The sequence below is a fragment of the Bubalus bubalis genome, chromosome 4, assembly GCF_019923935.1.
Source record: "Bubalus bubalis isolate 160015118507 breed Murrah chromosome 4, NDDB_SH_1, whole genome shotgun sequence".
Classification (NCBI taxonomy): domain Eukaryota; kingdom Metazoa; phylum Chordata; class Mammalia; order Artiodactyla; family Bovidae; genus Bubalus; species Bubalus bubalis.
This window is the reverse complement of record NC_059160.1, coordinates 65761563-65783387: the sequence shown is the minus strand read 5'-3', so window position 1 is coordinate 65783387 and position 21825 is coordinate 65761563. Positions and strand designations below refer to the sequence as shown.

At 37.5% G+C, this 21825-nt stretch overlaps 1 long non-coding RNA gene across 2 annotated transcripts; it reads right to left on the bottom strand.

The window, feature by feature from the left end:
• Nucleotides 1-4757: 4757 nt before the first annotated feature.
• Nucleotides 4758-21491, bottom strand: LOC112584558. Of its 2 annotated transcripts, XR_006550508.2 has the most exons (4): nt 21306-21491; nt 6377-6546; nt 5465-5639; nt 4758-5261 (listed from the first exon to the last, which is right to left on the bottom strand). It is a non-coding gene; the product is annotated as an uncharacterized LOC112584558 (long non-coding RNA). The 2 variants fall into 2 exon arrangements; XR_003108842.3 differs by having other exon boundaries at nt 4758-5639.
• Nucleotides 21492-21825: the final 334 nt, after the last annotated feature.

The window sequence follows — 21825 nt, the reverse complement described above, 5'->3', positions numbered from 1 at the left end:
ATAATGTACTTGTCTGAAATTTTGTCTAATATCAATCAGCACATTCTAGCTTTTGTTTAGTGTTAACAGTGTTTTTTCCTCATCCTTTTACTTTTAACCAATTTTGTCTTTATACATTGAGTTTCTTGTAAGTGGCATACAGTTGGGTCTTGCTTTCTAATTAAATCCTACCTCTGCCTTTTAGATACTTAAACCATTAACATTGAATGTGAATATTGATATGGTTGGGTTTAAATCGGCCATCTTTTTATTTGTTTTCTAGTTGTCACATCTGTTTCCTTTTTGTTCTTTTTCATGATTCCATTTTATCTTTGCCATTGGTTTAATAGCTATAACTCTCTGTTATATTCCTTCAGTGGTTGCTTTGGAGTTTATAATATTTATTTTTGACTTATCATATTCTCCCTTCAAATAACAGTACATCACTTCACATGGGGTATACAACAGTGTTTCCATTTCGCCCCTCCCAGCCATTGTGTTATTAATTTGCTTTACTGCTACATATGGGTTTCCCTGGTGGCTCAGACGGTAAAGAATCTGCCTCCAATGAGGGAGACAGGTTAGATCCCTGGCTTGGGAGGATCCCCTGGAGGAGGGCATGGCAACCCATTCCAGTATTCTTGCCTGGAGAATCCCCAGGGACGGAGAAGCCTGGCGGGCTACAGTCCATGGGGTCGCAAAGAGTTGGACACGACTGAGCAACTAAGCACACACACAGCTACATGTATTACAATCCCATGGTACATTGTTATCATTTTTGTTTTAAGTAGTTGACTGTCTTTTATAGAGATATAAATAATAAGAAGAAAAGACTTTACATTTATCTATGTAGTTTCCATTTATGGTGCTATTTATTCCTTTGGGAAGGTCTGGGTTTCCATCTGGTAACATTTTTATTCTGCTTCAAGGACTTCCTGTAACATTTCTGGTTGTGGAGGACTGTTGGAGGTGATCTCTTTTACTCTAGGGTTAATTTTTCCCACCAGTTAGCCAATAGCCTTCTTGTGCTCTAACCCAATCCTGTCAATTATGAAATTTCTGCCCCGACTGTGAGAGGCAAATGCTATTCCTGAAATCGCAATGGCCACTGTTTCCTCTAATTCTTTCAGGTGGTTCATTTTCCAGACTTCAGTGATTTCCTCACACACGTGTACTGATAATTCCACAACTAAATACTCAAAGAGGAACATCTGCAAATTCCCAGGATTCTTTCTCTGGGCAGCTTTCTCCTCTCCGGTATTCTGTCCTATAAACTTAAGTCATCCTGGACACTGAGGGGTCCCAGGTGTACCTTCTCATCAGGTTCTCCCTTAGTTTCCCCTTACTGTATTGATTGCTGGAAACCTCCAGGCAGTAAGCAATAGCAGTGGCAGGATTCACCTTACTGTTTTTATTTTATTTATTATTCATGTATTTGGCTGCACCGGGTCTTAGTTACAGCACACGGGATATTCTCTGGCCAGGGATCAAACCTGCGGCCCCCTGCATTGGGAGCACAGAGTCTTAGCCACTGGGCCACCAGGGAAGTCCTCCTTTCTAGTTTTCATCTTTCAGGGATCACTTCCTTTTTTTTTGTCTAAAGTTCAGTATTATGAAAACTATTTCTGGCTTTTGGTTATTTCAGTTTAAAAAAAGGACTCTGGCCCCTGTTACTCTATTTTGTCTGGAATTTTAAAAAACTAATTTCAAATTGTATTTAATTTTAATTAATTTAAATGTAAATGATTGCATGTGGCTATATTGAATAGCATAGAAGGTACTGATTACAGAGGCATTCAGCTTGTGAAATTTCATTGAACTATACATGTAGGAAAAGAATCTTTTATTTGTGGATTACTGATTAAGAAAGCTGACAGAAGTTTTTTTTGTTTTTTTTTTTAATCATAACAGTTTAGCAAGGAAGACATAACCAAATAATACCCTCATTTTACCCTGGAAAAGGTAGAAGGATAAGTGATAAGTAAAGATTGTCTACTTAAACTGCATATACTACATTCATATTACAGGATTAAAAATAGTGTCATCTTTAAATCCCAGTGAAGTTAAACCGAGTTATAAGAGAGCTACAGGATATAATAACTTTACTTAATACCTTACAGCTGTTTCATATTTGAGCTATTTTAATTCCAGCCTTTTAAAACATTTGTAAAATTATACTCAACCCTAGCTAGCTCAATTTGACTCTTTGCATATGACAGATATCTGAAGAGACAAGGGACAATAATATATGGAAGGCCTGAGGTGAATAAAACAGGTTAAGGTTTTATTTTTCAAAATTTTCATGTAACTTTATATTTACCTACAACCCTTGAATTATTATTTTTAGTGCAAATTGAATATTTATTTTATTTTAAAGTATTTTTAAATTTAATTTTATTTTGGCTATACCCAAGACATACAAGGTCTTAGTTCCCCTACCAGAGATTGAATTCGTGTCCCCAGAATTAGGAACATGGAGTCTTAACCACTGGACCACCAGGGAAGTCCCTGAATACTTATTTTAAATGAAGTAACAAATCTTAATAAAATACTGAATTTTATAAAAGCTGAAAAATACCACAAACATAAGAAAATCCAGAAAAACAAATGACAGAAAAAGTTTGCTAGTGAACTGCCTACAACACCTTTATATACCCTGAATTTTTAGCTATCTCTTTATAGTAAAAATCTTTTTTATAATCTGTCCATAGAGAGATAAGAAAGACAATTCAGTCTGCTAGAAATTTGTGGGATTTTTTTTAAATTTTATTTTATTTTTAAACTTTACAAAATTGTATTAGTTTTGCCAAATATCAAAATGAATCTGCCACAGGTATACATGAGTTCCCCATCCTGAACCCTCCTCCCTCGGGATTTTTAAAAATTATTAATAGTTTAGAAATTTTTTGCTTACTTCCAACTCATTACAATGTCAATAAATCTTTAGACTCTTGTCAAATTTGTGGTAAGCTTTATCTATCAATAATTTCCTTCATCTGTGAGCTATAAGAAACACAATATTTCAGGTTTCTTGTACAATGGCAAATTTTATCTTTTTCCCAGCTTTACTGAGATATAATTGACATACAACACCGTGTAAGTTTAGATGTACAACGTGATGACTTTCTGTGTGTATATATATATATATACATATTGTAAAATATGGGCTTCCCATGTGGCGCTAGTGGTAAAGAACCTGTATGCTGATGCAGGAGACCTAAGAGATACGGGTTTTATCCCTGAGTCAGGAAGATCCCCTGGAGAAACAAATGGCAATGCACTCCAGTATTCTTGCCTGGAGAATCCCATGGACAGAGGAGCCTGGTGGGCTTCAGCCCATAGGCTCGCACAGAGTTGGACACGACTGAAGTGATTTAGCATGCAAATTGTAAAATGATTACCACAATAAGGTTAGTTAGCATATTCCTCACCTCACATGGGCTTCACTGATAGCTCAGTTGGTAAAGAATCCACCTGCAATGATTCCTGGGGATAGGCTACCCACTCCAGTGTTCTTGGGCTTCCCTGGTGGCTCAGCTAGTAAAGAATCTGCCTGCAATGTGGGAGACCTGGGTTTGATCCCTGGGTTGGGAAAATCCCCTGGAGAAGGGAAAGGCTACCCACTCCAGTATTCTGGCCTGGAGAATTTCATGGACTATATAGTCCATGGGGTTGCAAAGAATTGGACACTACTGAGCAATTTTCACTTTCTTATACCTATTGACTAGTGTACGTCTTCTTTGGAAAAATGTCTATTCAGATCCCTCCCTCACTTTTTAAAATTTTTATTTTTTAATTGGAGGAAAATTGCTTTACAATGCTGTGTTGTTTTCTGCCATACAACAATGTGAATCTTTGCTCACTTTTTAATTGGAATTTGTTGTTTGTTTGTTTTTTTGTAATTGAGATGTATGAGTTTCTATGCATTTTAGAGAAGTTGATATACATGGAGATAAAAGAGTTTTGTCTACTTTGATTTCCTAAATAAATAGGTGTTATTTCACCATTGTTATTATTTGTAATTAGGAAAATGAGAGGATTGAATGGAAACTCTATTAACTGGTAACTAAATTTTCCCTTCCAACACTGACTCATCCAGACATATTATGCTTTGTTCATGATAAAAGTTTTGCATATTATAATAAATTCTTATTAACCTAATTCTTATCAATGATTCATTTCTTTTTTGTTGATCTTGAATGGGTTATGAGTATTGCAGAGTGGCTCTCTGCTCAGACAGAACTGGCTTTGTAGGTTGACTGCCACTTAAGAACTGTGTGGCCTTGGCTACCTTGTTGCTGTTCAGTCGATAAGTCATGTCCAACTCTTTGCGACCCCATGGACTGTAGCCTGCCAGGCTTCTCTGTCCATGGGATTCTCCAGGCAAGAATACTGGTGTGGGTTGCCATTTCCTTCTTCAGAGGATCTTTCCAATCCAGGGATTGAACCCACATCTCCTGCATTGCCCAGGCAGATTCTTCACCACTGAGCCACCAGGGAAGCCCTTGGTTACATTACTTACTCTAAAAAAAACCTCAGTTCCTTTTTCTGCAATATAATATGATAATAACAATAGTAGGATTATTATCAAGTTTAAATGAATTTATGTATTTAATTTTAAGTAGAAATTAAGAATGTAATGTTGTAACTGTTGTTCTTTTTGCCCAAATCAGACTAAGGAATAGATAAACTTAGTACTTAAGGGGAATGATTCCAAGAAAAGGAATATTTATATATAAGAATGTAGCATATTTCTTTACCTTGCATTTGCTTTGTGCTTCAAAATCTCCTTGGTGTCAGTGTCCATTTTTCCCCTTGAAGCAAAAAGCAACTATATAAAAGATTAAACAGACAAAATACAGCAATATAAATAAAGAGATCCAAATTTTCATGTTGTTTGGGAATTTCATCTTTATTTTATGAGTTTTACACCTAGTGGCATGAACAATTTGATGCTAACAAAATTAAAAGTGCCTTTAGGACTATCACAATTATATACTAGAAGAGAATTTGCCAGAAAACATTTTATTATGAAATGGGGTTGCACTGAAAAAATACTTGTTTCAGCTACAAATGGGAAAATAGCTTCAATTAGTTCTCTGAGGAACCTTGAATTATGTAGACCAGGTGATGAATCAAAGGAATTTAAGGTACTAGATTTACTAAATAAAGTTTAAGGTAGTACTTTGAGATAATGCATAAAACACTGTACTCACTAAGTATTTATAAGATAAAATAATCATGTTATTCTTCTAGAAACCATCATGAGTTTAGACCATTACCTGGAAGAAAAAAATTAATTATTTAAAACATATATACACATAATATGAATTGAAATCTGCAACTGTGTTAAAATTTTGTAGAAACTAGAAAACTTGATACACTTGATGTTTGCATTTAAATGATTATCTTTTGTTGTTGTTGTTGTTGTTGTTGTTTTTGAATCCTCAAGTAAAGTAACTTAGAGATAGACATATTTCCTTACTTCTAAAGCAAGAGTTTCCCTTGTGGCATGAATGTTCTAGAAGCTTCTGGCAGATGAAAGGATCCAAATGGGACCTGGAACAAACACAATGCTGTAGTTCTGAGGAGCTTGATTTAGAAATGATCTCCCTTCTTTAAAAAGCAGTGATGTAGCCAAAGCAGCAGAGTTCTCAAAACTGCGGGAGAGAAAATGGAAACAGAAGCTTAGTTTTTCTTACCTCTCCCCCTGCTGGCCTTGGTACTGGAAGCAGAATGGTGTTATAGAAAGGAGACTTTCAGCTGGATGTCAGAGCTGCCTGGAACAGGAACTCAAAATGATTTAAACAAGGAACATTTATTATCTCACAAAACAAGAAGTCCTGAGGGAGAACAGCTCCTAAATTGGTTAATTTAATGATTCAAATACATCTTCCAGGAGCCAGACCCTTTCCACGTTTCCAGACACAACACCTAGCAGGAGAAGAAAGAGCATCCCTTTAAAAGGGCGGAGAGCTTTTCCCAAAGTCCCAAAGCTGTCTTCCCTTCACATCTCACTGGCAATTATTGGTCATATGCCCCCTTTCCTAAACCAGTTACTAGAAAGAGGAATGGGATTGTTCTCTTAGCCTTAAGCCAAGGTAGACTATCTTCCTCTGGAAGAGGCTGTGAAAGTGTTAGCCACTCAGACATGTCTGACTCTTTGCGACCCCATGGACTGTAGCTGCCAGTCTCCTCTGTCCATAGGATTCTCCAGGCAATAATACTGGAGTGAGTTGCCATTTCCTTCTCCAGGGGATCTTCCTGACCCAGGGATCGAACCCGAGTCTCCTGCTTGGTAGGCACATTCTTTGCTATCTGAGCCACCAGGGAGGAAGAGGCTAGTGATAAATATTTTAGGCTGTGTGGGCCATACAATTTCTTTTGCACTACTCACCTTTGCTGCTATAGTGAAAAAGTAGCCCTGTATGATACATAAACAAATGGGCATGGCTGTGTTCCAACAAATCTTCATTTGTAAAAACAGATGGCAGTACAGATCCGTCTCATGGGCCGTAGTTTGCTGACCCCTGCCTTATAGCAATTGGCATCTACTTCTGACAGTGTCTGAAACACACGAGAAATCCATTTGGGTACAAACAACTCTCCTTTGTCCTTTCTCTCTAGAGTCATACCCAAGAACTTAGAGATCTTCTGTGAACTTTGAGCTTGTTTTTCAGCCTTTTTTTTTTTTTTTTTTTTTTTTTTTTGCTTGTCTTTTTTCACTAGCAGGAAGCACTGGAGAATTCTAATACTCATTTGCCTATATTTCTTTCCCAAGACTTTTATAAGAAAGTATAATTGAGAGTTCTTTTAAGGGAAGGCTTTCTGCTCGAAATAATGTATAAGCCCACCAATTGTATCCATTTGGGTGAACAATCAAATACCATTTTTCAAATTAAGAGTAATATCATTTACTCAGAGTTTAATATATATATATAGATAGATCTATATCTATCTATAAGACTCATGTAGAGAAGGACTTCATTGCTTTCTGTTCCTCAACTCCACATAATGTGTCCTGGAGAGACGTCAAAAAAGGTTCTCTCTTCATTACACGACTCGTCACATGCTTCCAAAAATATGCTTGGTGCTGTCATCTTGAGGAAGTATTTAGGAAGGTACAACAATCATTTGAAAAACCAAATGTTAAAGCCCAGATGCCCACTGTTGAACAACTTTCTATGACAAGATATTTCTACCTCTTTCCTGGCAACTGAAAATAAAAATCACAGGAAATTCAACCATTTATCAGCTTCAAGAAGCATTTTTATCAGCACAGCATCCATGTTTAACCTTTTGTCTTTCAATTAAAGTGAAAACATATGAACTGTTCTTTGGGGTCCTCTAAGAAAGAATAGAATTTCAATTAAAACAGTGGATGGATGGAAATAAAGTAGAAGAAGAAAACTGGATTTTCTAGTTATATTGCATATAATGCCTGCACTTTACTGAGTGAAGAGAACTAGTCATTACTTGCCCTCAGCAGCAGGGTGAAAGGAGATGGTGCACATCTGGAGACAACGACCAAAAACTGGGTCACCTCCTCCTTTGCTCACTCATCAAACCTTGCAACTAGAATGATTTGGAAGAATATTTCTAATTTATTATTTAACCAACATCATAGGTCAAGTTCAATTTTTTTTCAGAAAGTTGTTATGGTACCTATGCATCTTTCTTCTTATCCATAAATTAATTTGCTTTCTTGTTGATGATTTTTCATTCCAGATTTCCAAGCTTCAGGAAAATTTTGTTATTTAACAAACACTTGGTAATTGTCTAAAATAAATTGGGCCTTTGATTTAAGATGGTAAAAATAAATAAATAAATAAATAAATAAATATATATATATAAATTTAATTTAATGGATGTTTTCTTCAAATTCCTGATTCAAGATTATTAGCTGAGCATGTATTTATCTCCCCACTTCCTCTCCCCATCTTGATATTATATTAAAATGATATAATGGCATAAAAGATTATAAATTCTCACCAATGAAAAGAATGGAGAGGCTCTTCAGCAGATAAAGAAATTAATAAATTTCTGGAAAGTGAATTTGAAAAACATTTACTGATTAAACCTAGAAAAAGAAGCTAGAAATAACTAAACACAAAGAAAAGGGGCTGTAGTCAAGGAGGGTACCTATGTTGCCAGCACAACCTTAGAGAGACTTTGCAGGTAGGCTTTGAGGGGTGGTAGGTACAATGAAGTCCAGAAACATTAAGAAGGGTTGAGAAAAAGGAGACAAAATAAAGATGTATGCAGAGTCTTAACCCTTCTTGATTCTCTTGAATCATCTCTGTGTTCATCATGACTATGCATTTATCCCAGGCAAAATATTGGAGGAGTCAATCTCCAAAAAAGAAGCCTTCCCCTGGACTGTTCACCATAAAGCAGAACTTTTTCACTGAAACTCTACCCTGTACACAAAGTTCTATTATCTTGTTCATTCCTTCTCTCAATTCAGCAAGTATCTGTTGAGGGCTTAGTGGAAAAGAAAACAAATTGTAATTTACAATATTAATAGAATTATAAAATATATGAAAAAGTTATAACATGAAAGAGTAAAACCAACATTTTTTAAATAATCCAAAATAAATGTGCTTTGACTAGGTTCTCTGCACAAGGCTTGGAAACAAGGTGTTGGCCAGGTTAAGTTCTTGCCTGGAAGCTCTTGAGAAAAATCTGTTTCCAATTTTATTCTTGTTGGCAGAATTCAGTTCCTTGTGGTTGAAGGACTGAAATCCTGATGGGATAGTTCCCAGAATCTAGAGACCACCTGCTTTTTTTTTGCCAAGTGACCCCCTCCATCTTCAGGCTAGCAATGGTGCATTGAATCATTTTTATGCTTCCAATCTCTGATTTTCTTTTCTGTGACGAGCAAAAACCAAAATCAAAACAAAAAAAAAGAAAAGACAAAATCAACTTTTCTGTTATTAAAAGATTCATGTAATTATTTCAAGCTCCTACTTAATCCCCCTATCTTAACTTCAACTGTGCCATAAACTTAAGCTCGTTAATGAGAGTAAAACTCTTAAGATTCACAGACCCTAGGATTGTGCAGAGCATGTTGACCAGGGTGGCAGAAAACCTTGAGAGACATCTTAGAATTCTTCCTACCACAGACCTACACTAGGCCTATATACAAAATTTCAAAATGTCAAAGTGATTAGAAGATTGTAAGGTAGAAGTATACCATAGAATAAGAAACATAATTATCAGACTTATCATCAGCAATAAAAGCTTTTGGAAGATAATCAAACAATGCTTTCAAATGTCTAAGGGAATATTTTTTTCAAGATCAAATTATTTTTTCTAGTTAAATTATCACTCAGTAATATAGGCAGAATAAAGATATTTTCAAATATGCAAGTCAAAAATTTTTATTTCCCATGTACTCTTTCTGAAGAGTTAAAGGAGACAGAAAATCAAGAAAGAGGATAAGACCAGATTCAAGTAGATCTCACACCAGAGAGTAGTAAAGGGACTGCCCAAGATGGCTGCTTAGCAAGTCTAGATAATTGTGGTCCAGAGTGGAGCAAGGAAAAAGTCATTAATATTATATAATGGAAGCCTCAATTTCTTCCATCCTAAAATGACCATGATATCATACAAATTATCTACTAATTCATAAGGTCATTGCATGTGTGCTCAGTCACTTTAATCGTGTCTGACTCTTTGGGACCCTATGGACCATAGCCCACGAAACTCCTCTGTCCATGGGATTTCCTAGTCAAGAGTACTGTAGTGGCTTGCCATTGCCTTCTCCAGGAGATCTTCCTGACCCAGGGATTGAACCCACGTCTTCTCCATTTCCTTCATTGCAGGCAGATTCTTTACCACTGAGCCACCAGGCAGGCCATTACAAAGACTAAGTTAATAAGTGCAAAGGACTTAGAATAGTATCTTACATTTATAAGTGCTTCATAAGTGTTTGTGAAGTACTTTTAGAAAACCATTAATACTTTAGGAAAATCTTCTCTTTTAGCCCAAGCATCATCACAAAATAATGACAAATTGGGAATTTAAAAAATTATTTCAACATGCATAATTTGAGAAGCACCACTTTAGAGCACTGCTCCATACAGAGACTTGGCCTTAAGAGGACTCGGGTTCTGGCTCCTCAGCCACTGGCCAGGGACGTGGGGGAAGGCATTGAATTTCTCTAAGACTTTATAACTTTGTCTTTCACATAAGGGCAATCATTCATACCTCATAGAGCTGGTATGTCGGTAAAATGAGACAAATAGTTGTAAATTGATTGGTTCTCCATATAGAGGGAACAACTAACTCCAAGTGGAACAGACTTCCATCATTGTTCTGTGTGTTATCAAAGAAAGAATCTCTGCCCTTTCCCTGGGAAATAGTACTTTGTAAAATTGTATCTTGTCTTCACTCATTTTAGGGTTCTTTGGAAAATATCTGGCTCCAACGTTGTTTGTATTGAACTGTGCAGCAACAGGTTTCTTTTTAGTGTGTAGTGAGCAAGTAACATGGCTCCAGTTTTCTCTCCCTTTGTGTTGTCCTGCTGCTTATTGGCAGCGCCCTGCGTTGCTAATCTAGTGGGTAATGAGTGAAATATGGTTGGTGAGCCCTGTAATGTTGAATTATAATGCCATTAATCTTTCACATTACTTCTGTAGATTCGGCCAATCTTATGCAAAGTGAATGGACCTGGATCACCTCCAGACACTTATCAAACTGCCTGAGGGGATGCAATTTCTTTAAGATCCCCTTTCCATCTTATTTTTATATCATCAAGCATTTTAACAGCTGATTGAAATGGAATCCATGCATGAGAGGTATTTAGAATTTGTATCCAATTAGCATGGGCCACTTTATACCCTGTAGATGCATTTTTTTTTTCAACTGTCAACTGTAAGTTTGCATGAATTTATTCTTAACTGTATTTAGACTTTGAGTTCAGGATGGAAATTACCCTTTGCAAGAAGTTTTACCTAGATGGGTGCAAATCTATACTATCTTGGGAATAAAATAACCGCAGAGGAATAATTTTGCACACCTATTTCAATTTTTTATACCAATTAAATTGGTATGATCGACCTCACCATCATCACACAAAACAGGTTTCTAGGCCATGTCCTCACCTTTTGCTTAAAGAAAACCAGCAGATTTATTTGGCCCTCCTCAGATTTAAAATCATATATCTTTTATTCAGGGTTTTATGACTTCTAATCATAACAGCAAAAAGTACTGAAACTAACCTATTTTCATGGCTGCCTCTCAATCAATATAGAACATGCTTTCTGTTTTGTCTTCATCAGAAATAAATTGTACTTAAAAACCCTGATCTTCTTCAAATGTCAAATATGTGGGGTATAATATCATCTCTAAAGTGGCAACTTCTGGAGATGGCATTGTTAGAAGGCTTACAAAAGTACTTTGCAAGCCCATAACATCATTCTAGAACAGGTTTTATTGCCTTCGAAGATACTAGCATTCTCTGGAGATTAAGAAATTGTTATAATTGCTATGTGAAAGAGCTGGCAGAGAGATAGTATTCGCTGATAAACATTCAAGTACTTTAGAAAAGAAGGTCAGAATAGCTTTAACTATATAACCTCCTTTCTTCTTAATTGCTGAAATCCTATTTCTCCATACGCTAGCTGTTCATTCCTCCCACTTACAGCTTCAGTTTGCCTCAGCTCTTTTGTGACATAGTTTTAATCATATCCAAGCAGTTGAGTCACTTGGAGAGATTACCTGCTACATTCAACAAGGAAACAAGTATCATCAACAGAGCTGAAAGTATTGTTTTGGAAGGCCATGGGGTTTTGTGTGTTAACTTCTAGGAACAACAGAAAAATGAACTGTGACTATAATTTATGCCAAGCTGTATATTTGCTACTCTACATTTAATGCTTTATTAATTGCTCTTATCAGTTAGACTCACTGGCAGCATTTTACCTCTTTTAATAGCTCCTCATTTTTCCTACCCGTCCTCTAGTTTCCTTTAGTGCTCTCTAAAGGGTACTGTTCTTCTATGCGACAGATGGACATAACTTTACAAGAAAGTGATTAAGTCATTAACATCCACACACACGGACTACTCTTGCTAAGAAAACACCTCTGGTAGGAACACAAGAGCATGTGGCTTTTGAGGGAAACCATATCTCATAAGCTGAAATGGAAAAATACTTTCAGATGAAATAATTTTCACTAGAATTATTGGTGAGGGGCAGGACTACAGAAGAAGAAGGCAGGCCCAAGAACAAAGATTTTCCAGTAGGACACCTCAAGAGTTTGATGGTGGTAGCTGGTGGTAGCAGAGTGGGCAGACCCATCAGGTATGTGATGTGGAAGGACAGCTGAAGCAAAGGATCCTGAAGACTGAATTAACACCAGTGGAGCCCGCATTTCCCTGTCCACTGGATATGGTGGCTTCTGTTTGAGAACCTATCAATATGGACTTGCCACATTGATCAGATATATCCTATGCCCATCAGTTCCTCTTGCTCCAGGTCAAACCTTATCCCTTCTGTTTCTGAAAGGACATCCTCAGTGCCATGAAGGACATAATTAAATGTATTCATACAATCAAAAATATTCTCCTTTGTGTAGACCCATTTCCATATTTCTGTGAATCCATACTGAGTTGTTAAGGATGCATGTATTCCTTAATTGTATTCTGGAGTGGCTACTATGTACTCCTAACTAAACTGGATGCTAGGGAAAACTCCATGCCTAATCTCAGAAAGGGAGAGTCTATTGTGAGAAACTTGTCCATTAGATGAGTAATTAACTACAATTTAAAATGTGAATTACCATCACAGCAATAAATTAATGCACATTATAGTGAGTCTCCTCTGTTGGGGAAAGTGTTTTCTTTTGAAGCACGTCTCTTTCATAATATTGTTGTTTCTGTACAATACACAAACTGAAGTGCTCCATTTTGCAGGTGATGGCACTAAAGCAGAAGAGACCAGGTGAGGGAATTCCCCAGCTGTCCAGTGGTTAGCACTTTCAGTACTGAGGGCACAGGTTAAATCCTTGGTTGGGGAACTAACATTCCACAAGCCATGTAGTGCAGCCAAAAAAAAAAAAAGTTTAGGTGATTTCTCAAAGTCTCACTTTTATGTGTTCATTGCTCTCTGTCCTGAATATATGCTTCCTTCTTATCATTTTACATCATAATTTGTTGATTAAATTAAATACAGAATTCCTACTTCCTACTTTTATTACATAGTAGAACTCCATTGCATATAACTCAGATTTACCATTTTGTGGGTATGATTTTTTTTTTAAGTTTTTAAATGTAATTTTAAACAGAACATTGCAAAAATATAAAATTACAGGAAAGTCTGAATAGTACAGTACATGAGGAATATAGAAAACCAGAAAAGAGTTAATTAATAAGTAAATAGTTAAGGTGATGACACAGGAGGTTTCCTAATGGAGGGGTGGAGCTTTGAAAGACAAAAATAAGAACAAAAAACAAAGCAGCAAATAAAAAATTGTAACAACAACAAAAAAAGAAAATAGCTAAGAGATGAAATCATCTAACATCAAGTAAGAGACTCTTGAATATACTTCCTAATCATACATACGTCTTTTGTTCTGTGCTTACAAAATGTCTTATTCTTTAGGTTACATTGTCCTACAGTGACCCTGCAGGAATGCTCCAGGCAGGCATGGCCCTCCTGTCTTTACAGGGAAGTTTGTCTTGTCTAATGTTACCCAACTAATAAGGAACAATGCTGAGACTCAGACTCAGGACTTCCGGCTCCAGATCTACTCTGTGTCTGCTTCATGACAATATCCTGCTCTTCACCTGCTAGTAATACGTCTGATTGTGTTTGACTGTTCCAGTGGTTTTCCATGATCAATGATCAGACAAAAGGAATCAGATTTACAGCACCAAGACTCTACTTTTAGAGGGAACTTCAGAAGTTTTCCAGAAGTAATTCATGCAAAATGCAGAAAATTTAGAAAATCTAGGGTGACAACAAAAAATCACTCATGATTTCATCAGTCACATGTAACCAGTTTTCAGCCATACCTATATAACCTTGCAGATGTTTTTCTTGCATATTATTTTTTTTACAAAAAGAGATTATGTAATTCTTCATCTTTGCCAATTGCAGTTTAAAATTAGCAATATATTTTGTATACTACCCTATATTGATATTCATCTATTGCAGTTATAATATTTCTTTCGTAAGAATTCATGTTAATTTATTAATTTGTTGACTGACCTTCACTTGTTAGGTACCATTTTTTCACAAGATATATATGGTGACAGTGGTACATTATGTTTCCTGAGTTTAAAAAAAAGTGCTTATTTGTAATGTTTGCCGAATTCCATGGTATAAGTACTTCCATCATGACTGCTTTCTTTTTTAATTGCTAATAAAGATTCACTGTCACTTGTGATGATTATTGATAGTTACATATTTTAGTCACCTTTTCTTAACCATACATTGGTAGTTTTTGTCTCTGTCTTGTTCTCGTTTGTGTTTAAAGATCAAAGGAGTCTAGGACAATCATTGAAATATATAGTATTTTGAGTCACTTGAATTTGCAAATTTAAAACATTCTTGGGACCAGATGCAATAGCATAATAGGCAGATATGAACTGCGATATCAACTCTATCAATTAACAGATTGTTAAATTTGAGCTATGGACCAACCTCTCTGAGGCTGTTACTTCATCTGCAATGCACAAACCATGTTTATTTCGCAGGATTATTGTGAGAGTATTATATAAGATTTAAAGACCTTTGTTGTGGGACAGAGCATGATGGCACAGGGAAGAGGAAAGGCAGAAGTATTGCAACTCCATATGACAGCACAGAGGCTGTTTCCAGAGACAAGGTGACAGCAAGCTGGAATGTGGCGGCTGGAAGAGGGACAACTTTTGTATGGGGAGTCAGGTGTGGACGGGAAGGGTGTTGCAGACTTTCAGTGGATTGGCTAATTCAAATAATTTTCAGGCTCCCAGGTATAGGGTCTGTCCCTTGTCCTCTGGTATCTGCCCTCAGGGACAGTTAGGGCTGACTCCTGGAACTTGAGACCTTAATGGAAGAGTGTGGGATGTGGATTTAACCAGCTGCTCAAGAAAGGAAACTAACATGCTTCTGGCCACAGCCTCAAAACTGAAAATACATCTAGATGAATAAATAAATGAGATAATAAACATGAAGCTCAAAGCCTTCCTCCTTCACCCACATTTAAAGGTTTTCCTAGGAGAGGAAAATGAATATTATCCACAGAAGCCATAACAGAGTACTTTTTAGCCTTTGTGTAGTTTCATCTGTAAATTGAATATTGGGATAACAGCGGTTCTTAACATTCTGGAGTCAAAAGCTCATTGAGAATTCTTTGAAAGCTATCACCAGCCTCCCCTGAAATGTGTAAGACTTATGTACAGAAAATTTTGCTGCAGTTTACTTTGTTGCTTTAGAAACTGCACTTTACAGAAGCATTTATTTTGGTATTAGACGGCTCACTCTGCCTCCATTTTCTTTTCTATTGGAGCAGCTTGGTCAAAGGAGATTATAAGGCCTTCAGTAAAAGCTTGTTAGTTACTGCAGGGCATTGAAACAGAAAGCTACCTGATGAGGTTGGCTAAAATTACCCAGCAAACAATCCAGGTCAGTAATGAGCCTCTCCTTGTCAAACTGCTTTAGAATGGGCTTTCTCTAATCTTCAATAAAAATGAAATGTCCTCCTCAGGTTCAATCAAGTTTTTTGTGACTTGTCTTCTGGAAAATCATAGATTTTTGTACATAGTGAAAAGAAATTTATACTCTGTTTCCATTTCTTATAAACTTGAAGAAATTCTATTTTTCATGAAGGCTTATAAACTTGAAGAAATTCTATTTTTCATGAAGGCAACAGCATCATAGCAATAGACATGGCTTATTTCAAGATAATTGGCAAAAATCTTTGATGTCATTACATTCTAATGTATTTGTAATAATTAATTTAGCAAATATTTATTAGGTACCAACTATGGATCAAGACTTCTCTTGGGTTTTATGGATATAACAAGGAATGGGAAAGATAATTATTGCAATGAGCTGTAATGCAGTGTAGGGCTTCTATCTTTAGCCAACAAAAAAAAAACCCAGATGTACTGCCAAATCTTTCAAATGCTCTACCTAACTAGAATGTCCCAACATTTTGCTTCCAGTCAAAGACACTGTGTTTTTCTTTTCTAACAAACCAGAGACATCAATTTCCTTGAAGTTTCCAGAACAGACATAAAATAGGAAAATATTTTGATGGCATCATAATTTATATATTCAACAAATATCCTGAGTACCTACTGTATGCCATTCACTGTGGATGCAGCAGTAAACCTTCTAGACCTGGTCCCAAGTCCTGTAGTGAGCTGTAAGGGAAGAAAACCAGGAGCTATCTGCATTTGAGGACATCACTAATTCCATCCAGTTTATGCCAAAGAAAGAGGCCATACCTGCCAATTTCTCTAAGACTTCCTTCAAAATATTAAGTGAAAGATCCACATTTCTGGAGTGGATGATACAGACAGGCACAAACCACAAGCTGAGGCACAAATCACTTCTATTTCCAAAGCACAGTTTCCTTGAAGCCTCTCCAATTTGTGTCACATCTCTTCTTGGCAGTACAATAAAAAACTCACAGAGCACTTCAGCTTTTGCACTGGGACTTATTTACAGGATTTTCTACTAGACCTTTTCTAAAAAGTCTTTCTTCCTCCAAACATATAGTTAAACAGGTGCTCCCATGATTCTGTAATATGACCCAATTCAATAGCCATAGCCACTGAGCTAAGAGATGGACACCTAACCCCAAATGACAAATACATCTTTCTTCTGCGGCATCTGGATCTGTAATTAAGAATTTAAGAAAAGCATACATTTAAGAAAGGGATCTCAGAACTACCTAATAAGCACAAGGATTCATTTTTTCCTAATGTTTATCAGAGAAAAATTATTCTGGACATCATAACATGGCAGCACAACAATCACATGTCATTTTACTGTCTACAGCAGCGCCTGAAGCTCCTGTACAGTTCCCTTAATAAATACTTTAATAATTTGACTTTATTAATTTGGCAAAAATCTGTCCAAAGGATAATTTTCAAAGTCATAAAATAAAATGAAAGAAAACTCATTTTGAACAACCCTGAATCCTATCCTTGGACCGCCTTGGAGGCCCGTGTTCCAGGATCTTAGAAGATGTATTTTTCTTTCATTACTCAAGCCTTCAGTGTTGATACCTATTCCTTCCTAGACCGGAAATGACTTGGCTGTTTCCGAGGCAGACATGATGGACTCCCACTGATTTGGAATATTAGTGCGAACTGAGGTCTGCAGGCGAGACGAAAGGCTGCCCTTTGAGAATTATAATCTCACCCTTCAAGGGCCAGATACAGAATAACCACAGGGTACAGTTTGTATTGGGACCTCTCCTGCCCTCCGAAGCTGTTGCTTGGTTTCTTCTCTAGTCCTACGTGCTAGCTTCATTGTGTTCCAAAGTTTCCTTTTAAAATACATGGTAGCTAATTCCAGATTCAAGTGTGAGGAAAGAGCAACTCCATTTTTTTCGTGTGTGAGTCCCATCCCTTTAAATACATTAATGGCAGTGCCCATCATTTCTGTTTCTTGAGGTTTACTCTAGTGTGTGAATGTGTGTGCTTAGTTGTGTCCGACTCTTTGCGACTCCATGGACTGTAGCCCGCCAGTCTCCTCTGGCCATGGGATTTTCCCAAGCAAGAGTACTAGAGTGGGTTGCCATTTCCTTTTGCAAGGGATCTTCCTAACCCAGAGATTGAACCCATGTCTCCTGCATTTCCTGCAGTGGCAGGCAGATTTTCTTATTCTGCTGCTGCTAAGTCACTTCAGTCGTGTCCTATTCTGTGTGACCCCATAGAAGGCAGCCCACCACGCTCCCCCGTCCCTGGGATTCTCCAGGCAAGAACACTGGAGTGGGTTGCCATTTCCTTCTCCAATGCATGAAAGTAAAAAGTGAAAGTGAAGTCGCTCAGTCGTGTCCGACCCTCAGCGACCCCATGGATTGCAGCCTACCAGGCTCCTCCGTCCATGGGATTTTCCAGTCAGGAGTACTGGAGTGGGGTGCCATTGCCTTCTCCGTTTCTTATTCTAAAACAACATAAATGATTGTCAAACATAGGGCCCTTACTGGTTATCAAATACTTCTCATCATTTTACAGACCACATGACTGAGTTTCAGAGAATTCATCTAAAGACACGCAGTTATTTAACAATAGAAGTGAGGTCTTGTGCCCAGGACTCCTGACTCTAAAATCATTGCTTTTTTAAAAAATTAGTTTTTATTGGAGTATAGTTGCTTTATAAAATCATTGCTTTTGATGATACCAGGTTTATTCTTCCCCCTGAAGATAGTGCAGGGGAAAAGATTGCCACATTTCTTTTTAATCTCAGGAATCATCCCTGTAATACTTTTGTAGTTAGCAAGCTTTTACCTATTGCTTTTTTTCCTGAAATTTTAAAGTAATTCTCATGAATTATTCCAAGCACATGGAAGTCAGGCATAAAAGGAGAAAAGAAGGAATAATAGAATACAAAGCTGCAAGCAGAAACCTCTTTTTTATATGTGAAAGTCACTCAGTCGTGTATGACTCTTTGCAACCCCATGGACTATACAGTCCATGCAATTCTCCAGGCCAGAATACTGGAGTGGGTAGCCTTTCCCTTCTCCAGGGGATCTTCCCAACCCAGGGATTGAAACCAAGTCTCCCACACTGCAGGCAGATTCTTTACCAGCTGAGCCACCTGGGAAGCCCAAGAATACGGAAGTGGGTAGCCTATCCCTTCTTCAGTGGATCTTCCTGACGCAGGTATTGAAGCAGGGTCTCCTGCATTGCAGGTGGATTCTTTACCAGCTGAGCCACCAGGGAATGTTTAATTTCCAATTAGTTGTCAGCAAGAAGACATCCAAAATGCCTCAGAACTAGTTACTATCCAATATGAAATCTTCTCTGCTGCTTCTTCTAGCCAGCATTTCATTTCTCCTTGTAACCTTCTCTTTTTTTTTTTTCTAATCCAGGAAGATAATCATTGTCTTGATATTCAATTCTTAATATTGCTGCACCAAGAAAAAATATGTATCCTGTGCCTGGAACATTCTCCATCTGCTTGTACTCTTTCTCTTTGGACTGAATTGAGGTATTGGGAATTTCAATCACTGTAAAAGTTGAAAGAAACACTGTTATCATGTTTTAAAAGATGGAAACATGAAGCAGCTCCTCCAGGCTAGATTAGAGAGCCCTAAATGAGCTGAATATTATACAGCTGCCTGTGGTGATTACAAGACCACACAGATCTTTCCATCTTCCAAAAATTAGACTTTGGTACTTCTTATTTGATCCAAAGGAGTCTTGTATCAATAAACAACATCATCTTGATAAATCCCTGGTACTAATCCACTGCATATTCCAATGCTGTCAGAAGATGCAAAACGACACATGAAGTTAAATGGTCATGGAGACAGAACTGATGAGTCTATCAGGTGTGATTGTCTTTATCCATCAACCTGAAAGTTTGGAGTCAGGAAGAGCAACTCCAGGACCTCTCTAGAAATGTCCCTTTCTGGCATCATCAGACAGTGAGGACTAGGCTGAAAGGATCAGAAGACCTGTCAGGATGCCGTTCTCAAGAAAATATTGTCATTTTCCATTCAATAAACTACAATTTCACAGGGGAATAATAAGTTATTGCCCATCTTAGGAATAGGAATTTATATGTGCTACCAAATTATTTTTACATTTGCACAATTGATCTCACCTGATCTCAAAACAAGGGAGATGAAAACCTTCTTTGTATCAACTAATCTATACACCAACCCCTGAAATAACCCAAAGGAGGAAGAAGCAATCAGCTCTGGTAACAGCAACAGGACAGATAAAAAGAGATGTGGGCAGCAGCAGAATTCTCAAATACAGACTTGTTTCTGACCTAAATGTTGCCAGAGAAGCAGATTCCTAGATGTATCTTGGGGCCTGCAGCTGCCAGGAATGTTTTCTGGGTGGTCACAGAGCTCATTAATCACTACTCTGTGTTCACTAGCCTGGTGGCAGGTTGATGTGTAGAAGCCTTAAGGAGTGGGCAAGCTGGCAAATCTCATCATTTTATTGGCTTGTTGAAAACCCTTCAAAACCTAAACTCCTTTACATGGTAAATGAGGCATTTCCTAATATAACCTAAACCTCTCTTCCACGTCATCTCCAACTCTTCCCTCTGCCCTGTCCTGAGCTTCCAGTTTTGTTTCGATGCCTGTGTAAATGCTTCTCCCTTGGTCTTAGCCTTCCTCCTCTTGTCAATCTGGTGAACTATTGTTGTTGTTTAGGCTCCAAGTCATGTCCGACTCTGCGACCCCATGGACTACAGCATGCCAGGCTCCTCTGTCCTCCACAATCTCCCTCAGTTTGCTCAGATTCATGTTCACTGAGTCAGTGTGCTATCTAACCATCCTATCCTCTGCTGCCCCCTTCTCCTGTTGCCTTCAATCTTTCCCAGCATCAGGGTCTTTTCCAATGAGTCGGCTCTTCACATCAGATGGCCAAAGTATTGGAGCTTCAGCATCAGTCCTTCCAATGAATATTCAGGGTTGATTTCCTTAACCATATAGCTTTCAAAACCCAGCTCAAGCTCCACTTACCACAGATGGTCTATTATTGCCTTGGATCCATCCTCATCATTCAATCTTCTAATTTCTTGTTTACCATTTTGTAACCATTGTTTACTATTGTGACTACCATTTACTACTATTACTATTGTTTACCACTGTAACTACTGCTTATATTGAAAATATTGTTCACTACTTTGTAACTATTCTGTAAGTGTAGGAATCAACCCATTTAAGGTCTTATCTCAGCACGGAACACAATACTTGGCACGTGACTAGAGCTTAGTGAATATTTGGTGAATAAATGAGAGAATGGATCCAGCCAATGAGTGTCTAGATTGTGGCCCAACAATGCTGCAGTTAAACGTACTTTTATTTTAGAATCTAACTATAAACCAAAATTGTTGCTCTCAGTCCTAAGTGTTTATAACTTGGGTTTGGAAGTAAGGCCAAGAGACAAGACAATGAAATTTTAGACAAATCCAGAAGCCAGGCTACATAAAGAATTGGAACAAAGGTTCCAAGTTAGTGACTGACTTTTCCATAAGGAAACTTAAAAACAGTCAAGAACACAAATCTAAAGTCAGGACAGAAAATGATACAGTAGCCCAGGAAGAATGGGAAGAAGACAACTGTGGACAGCAAGCAGTCAAAATCATGTTCTGGCTCCAGATGTCTGACGATATGGAAAAGGGTTACAGAAAACTTACCTGGGGTTCAGCAAAAGAAAATTCAGTCACCAAGGGCCAACTAGGAACTCAGTCTGTAAACATCTCAGGAACAAGGAATAAAGTCTAAAAAGAACTAAGCAATAGATCAACAAGAGTGCCTCATGCCAGGCCATTTACTTGCTTGTTTCTACTTGTATTTTTTCTGCCAAGGACAAGCCCTGGTCATAGAATTTAAAGGACTATCCCTATCTGTGGAGTGGTGAGAGTGGTGTTTAATAGTTAAGCTGTGGAGTCAGACTGCCTGGGCTAAAAGCCCCAATCCATCGCTTTCCAGCTATGAGGCATTAGTCAGTTATTTAACCTCTGTGAACTGTAAAATGGGACTGAAAATAACACCAACTTCAGAGAGCTGTTGGGAAGATTGAATGAGTTAATCCACTGGAAGAACTTAACCCAGAGACTAGAAGATTCAGAGCAAGTAGGCAGGCAGTTAATTATACTTTTTGAGAAACTCAGGGTAAAAAGCACATATTTATTTTTTCATGTCGAACTAAAAGAG